The sequence below is a fragment of the Pelecanus crispus genome, chromosome 5 (genome assembly GCF_030463565.1).
Source record: "Pelecanus crispus isolate bPelCri1 chromosome 5, bPelCri1.pri, whole genome shotgun sequence".
Taxonomy (NCBI): Eukaryota; Metazoa; Chordata; class Aves; order Pelecaniformes; family Pelecanidae; genus Pelecanus; species Pelecanus crispus.
In genome coordinates, this window is record NC_134647.1 from 4,810,193 (window position 1) to 4,816,192 (window position 6,000).

Consider the following 6,000-nt stretch of genomic DNA (forward strand, 5'->3'; position numbering starts at 1 on the left):
AAGCCTCTGGGTCAGAACAACTCTTTTTTGGAAGCATCTGGCAGAATGTATCACCACCGTGTTGACTCACAGATGTGTCAAGGCATAAAGTCAAGCTAGGTGGGTAATTCTGAAGAGTCTCTCTAGAGACCAGACTGTCTGTATCCTCCTAAGGAACAGTCTGGTCTAGCCAGCATCTCAGCCAGTGCCAAGGAAAGGAAACCTGGTGAAGGTCTGTGTATACTGTGCAGTAGGTGAGAAGGTTAAGTTACCAAGAAGGAGAAAACATCAGGGTTGCAAACAAGAAATAAGTGGTATGAGGGTGTTGGAGACACCCTACTGCTAGAGCTGCCCCTTTTCCATCACAAGGCATTTTTGTTTCAAGTGCGTAAGCTTTACTGGAACATTATATTGGCTGCATACCTACCAGACCAGGCAAATCTCCCATGTAGCCAGAACTCCAAGAGCATCAAGAGTTTGGAAAGGCCACAGCGACTGGGGGTCCCCCTGATAACACACCAGCCCACCCTCATCGTTGCGTCTGGCTGTGCCACTCTGCACAAACCGTGCCAACCCAACACTGCTCAACCCCACTGCTGGGGGATGCAACACAGCTCAAGACTTTCTCTTTCCTCCCAGAAGGGTCAGCTGGAAAGCAAGCCAGAGCAAAGCCCTCGACTGTAACTGTAGCATGGGCAGTAGCACGGGGTCTGAAAAGCGATAGCCTTTCATGTTCGTGTCAAAACCATGAAGCCTTGGTTTGGAAATGGCAACCTGGCTTACCAGATGAGTCCTTCGGCTACTCACTGACTCAAAAGCAACTTGAGTGGCACGCTCTGCTTTATATTTCACCAGCTAGAGATCTGAAAGTATGAGAAGATTATGAAAAGCGTCGCACTGAGGGTCTGACTTGCAGTCACGGGGAGCAAGTGGAAGAGCAGAGGACAGGGCAGAGATCTGTAACTCACACTCCATGCTACACCTACCTCCTCAGACACGTTCAAACAAATTAACAAGCTCCTGGCAAACATTATCTGCTGTGCCTAAAGGCTAGCTTTGAAAGTACGTTAGAGCAGTCTTTGGGCTGCTCTGGCTAGCTCGTACTAGTCTTGAATTTGCCATCTGCAAGTCAAGGGAAGCTAGAGTGCAACATATTCCCACCACATGTCTTTCCATCCCTTTCCTTGCCTCTGGCACAGGCTTTACAACCAGGACTGTGAAGGGCAGTTAGTGTGTGATGCTGGGAGGGTGCTGAGCAGGGGGTGCGACCTTTCGTGCGGCACCAGAGAAACCCAGCAAGGCAGAGACCCCTCTCTCAAGGCAAAAGAAAGGCTCTGTGGCCTCAGTATTTGATCTTCAACCAGCTACATTCAAAATATTGGATAGCACAGGCCTTTTGAAGCTGCTCTCCAAGCGATAGAGGATTATTGGCTTTGGTGATGAAGTGCACTAGTCAGGATTGGTGGACTAAAGGAATTTTTTTTTCCTTGGCATTGCTCTGTGCCATCTTGTTTGTTTATAATATTTCTTCCTCTCAAATGTGTATTTTCCTTCTCTTAATCTTTGAACAACTTTGTGTTTCAACCCATAGGTCTACACATTACGCTGCAGAATATTGCATCGTGTCTAGGATTCAGATCTTGGGCATTTGTCCATGTGTCGCATTGTGCCTCAACAAACCCAAGATGCCACCGTGCCTACAGACCTGACAACCGGCCAGAACGAGGGCTACTGCTTGGATGCCCCCAAAGCAAAGCAACACACACACGCGCAGTCTCCCGTGGGAGATGGCACTCCAGCAAAGCACTCAAAGTTACACGTGTAATTGATTTTTATCACGATTCATTTTTAAAACTAAAAAGGCACACTTTCCAAGCTGATATTCACATGCGATATATATAAATCCTAATTCTTAAGGCGGGTCAAAAAACAGATTGGAAGAATCGAGGGGAATTTATGTGGAATTCAGAATCAGAGAGAAGAGGATGAAAGCAGAGAAAAGTGTTGTACATTCAACTGCTTTAAGTCCTGCTCAACTCCATGATGACAAACAAACAAACAAAACCCGTGTCTCTTTTTCTCAGCCCAGTGATTACAGCAAACCCACAGTGCCAGCTTCAGACTGGCAAGGCAACTAGCACTGCTCACAAAAACAAATTCAATGGATTTTTTTTCTTTTTTTTTCATATCGGTTGATTTAATTATAAGGGTCTTCCACACGCTCACCTATTTCCTTACCAGCAGCCAAGGGATATTTCTGTTTCCACTGCTATTGTTTCAGGGTTATGAAACAGCAAAAACTGAGGAATGAGGGGAAAAAAATCATGAGGGCATACTGCACATGCAGACTTTTCTTTCAAAGTCACCAATTTAAATGCAGGTGCAAAAAGAAAACTCAGGAAACCCACGTTGCCACAGCAATTCTGATCTGCCTCAGAGCTCCCACCCAGGAAAGGTGTCCCTGACATTATCTACATGTCATCCAAGCAAAATATTTCCAAAAGAGGTACTTGCCACCCCTTTTTTCTTCTAATTCAGCATTTCAGCTGGCAGTAAGAAATAAATGAGAATCAAAACTTTTGGGGGGGGGGGGGGAAGTTTTTTATTAAGAGATAGATGAACTACCAGGATGCTTTAAAGCCTGGCACCCTAACCTGGCTGCCCTACTGTTCTGGGCTCATCAGGACATCAAGAATACTAATTTAGACTTAGGGCATTAGGGAAAAGCTCTCCTGTTTTAAGCACGGAAAACTGTTATTCAGTTATTTCTTGAACAAATACACTTCAAACAATGTGAAGGAAATGGCACTTCCCATTTATATGAGTTTACCAACGACAGTCATGATGAAAAGGACAAAGACTATTTCAGGTTTGTAAGGGCTGTCCGTTATAACACGCTGTCCCGTGCAGCAGGGCCTGTAGACCTTGTAGGATCTGAGAAAGTTAAGAAAGTTCTCAGAAGAAGGACCACTACCCATCAGCATTATAAACGCTGTAGGAGACTGTCTTGTCCCAAAGGAACATTTGTGAGGGTGGCTCTGCCTTTGAGGAACGAATTAGCCACTACTCCACGCCAGCCTCCCATGAGATCCTGTCCCCACGCAGCTCACCTCCTGCAACACCACAATTCGCCTCTCCTCCCGTTGGACCTGCAAAGGGGGGTTCTGAGCTCATTTGTGCCACCGCAACAGAAAAAAATCAGTCCTTCAAAGCAACAGGTTGCTCTGTTTGGGTGTAGATTTTTAAGAGGAGCAGAGCCTGCACCAGGAAGTGTAACAGGCAATTTCTGCTCCATGCTTAACCTATGCAAATCAGGAGCAAAAGTAATGATGTTAGCAGCCCGTCAGCAGAGTTTGGCAGGGGGTAACAACAACCATAGGGAGCTAAGATAAGGCTGTAGGCTTTAAAGGTTGAGAAATAGAAGTATCAGGATTACCAGAGTGTTTATAGCCAACTGAGACTGTTCTCCCACCCTCTTCTAGGACAAAAAAACCTGATCCTTCACACTTCACCCCGGGGGAGGAAAATAATAGTGAGCTTTACATTATAAAGACACATAAAATAATTGTCTAACATGCAGACATGCCTAAACCAAGTAACCATATGTCTGCACAGCTGTAGTTTTTACCGTTGTGACACAACCTACCCTTACTATTACCCTCTCTCATTAGGTCATTTCTCAAATGTAGCTCTCTGTGAACGGGCACCGTGTTCTGTTGGTTTGCATAGCTCCTATTTTTGCCGCTATAAATAGAAGAAACAACTTTGATTGCCTGGCGCACTCTCCTTCGAATTACTTTGTAGGTTAAACAAAACTTTAACTGTTTCAGATAAAGACAGGCAGAAGGTGTTTTTTCCAAACATCCCAAGCGAAGGAGTGCATTTCCTGCTTCCCTAATTCAACCTACGGCATCAGACATCTGTAACTCTGTTTACATTCCAGCCCTTCACAACTTAATACCGCTTGAAGCATCAATAATATAGGGCACATTTCTGACTGTTCTTTAGATATTTTTTTATCTCCATGGGACTTCCTGGTTTGGGATTTTGTAGTTTACAGTTTCTCACTAATAGTAACTGGCTGCAGCATTTGGCCTTAAGAGTTTACATATTATTTAACTAGAAATAGGCAGCCTATTTTAATTACAGTAAAAAGCCCTGTAGAGGGCTCGTCTGTTTTTCCCCCTCCAACTATATCTGTTGCCTTAATAAAGATAGTACCACTCCCTATAAACCCGGCTGTAATCAAGTTCTTAGATATTCTAGTATTTATTAAAGTACTTTTGCCACTTTAAAAAATAGGTCCTATCATGCATCTTCAAGTACTTAGACGTCCACTGCCTTAATGAAAGCGGTGTGAGCTTTCTGTAGCATGCACACATTTTATTTTGTGTGTGCACACATTCCAGCACTTCTAAGCAAATTGCTCGCCCTCCCCAAACCAAGGGTCATCTGCTCTTGTCACTGTATTAGAGCCTGCTATTTAACTGTACGGGCTGCGCTCTTAGGATGAGCTCCCCCTTTCCTGGAGGATGTAGAGCACAGGCTTTCCTCTCCCCTACCTGCAGGGCCAGCAAGCGTGCCTTCCTACAGGCAAATTCAACACTCATCACAATCCTACCGCGTCGTGCCTATGTCTCTGGTGCCTCTCTGCCCTCATCTTCAGGTCCTGTCTCCAGATTTCTAATATGCTCTTGCTACACAACCCCTCTGGCCACTGTTTAGGTAACTTTCCACAATTTATTTCATTTCTTTAGGTAGCAAAATTCTTGCCTCACGTTGGCTCTACGTGCACCTAAACCTGATTCAGATCAGCCAGGGTCTTGCTGCTGGCAGCGTTTCTTTGAATCCTACATTTGAGGCCAAGGTGAGATACTGAGACTTCAGTTTTCTTACTTTACAGGGCTTCTTTCTTCCGTAAGGTCTCAGATTAGTACCTGAACATCACCTAACGAATCAACCGTGCATATTCATGAACCTTCTAACATTTGCAAGTAACATTGCTGCAAAGGAAAGCTCAAACAGCTTGATTAAGCAACTTGCCCAAGGTCATACAGGAAGTTGTAGAAGAGTCGAAAACAAAAGCCAGATCTTCTCAGCTCCTGTCCAACCCTCTCTGGAGTGAAAAGGCCAAACTACGCTGTGGAAATATTAGCAGAGTCATAGATATCATCATATAAATTTCATAATGAATTCACGACTTAGCAAAGAAAATACACAGAGCTCCCAGCACTGCTTTCCAAGGAAAAACTTGCAACCCCGCCACAGCAGCTGGGAAGCGTTCCCGAGCTCCAAGCAGCGCTGGCCACGGCCACAGCCTCTCCACTCAGACAGAAAGATGAAAACAGGGGATAGCAACACCCTGCAAGCACCAGGCCATTTAGTGCAAATGGGTCCTGCCATCCCTTTTTCTAGCAACTTTCCTCCTCTTCAAGGAAGTGAAAACGTGCATCCATCGGAAAAGCTGCTGAAGTCACTCGAGAGCAAGCACGAAATCGTTCAGGATAGCAAAAGGAGCATCCAAAGCGTAACAAAGGCGGTATTTATGTCTGTCCTTCTCCCTGTCTGCGGGGCTTTCGGTGATAGCCACAGGAATAAACAATAGCCTTGGCCCCCTCGCTGCAAACGCTTCGCTGCAGAGGCCCAATTAAGTCATTGAAAGGCTAAACACAGGCACAGGAATCCGCTAATGCGGACAGGCCTGCACAATAGGGTCTCATCCCGGCTCCGCTCCGCTTGCGCCGAGCACCACCTTGCTGGGAGAAGAGCCCCCCGTCACCAGCCAGGCTCTTCCCACAGAAAGGTCCCGCTCAGCCTTGAAACCCAACCCAAACGTGCGCATTTCCACCCACGTTGCGGAGGATTTCTGGCTCCGCGCGGCATCCAGCTCACGCTTGGTGCCACGAGTTGGGCGATCTCAGTCCCGCTGCCACCCCACAAGCGCACACGTGTGGGTGCGCACAGGCAAAGGGGGGTTAAAGCGCGATCCCCCTCCCCAAATCTCCACCAGGTTCAAGCCTC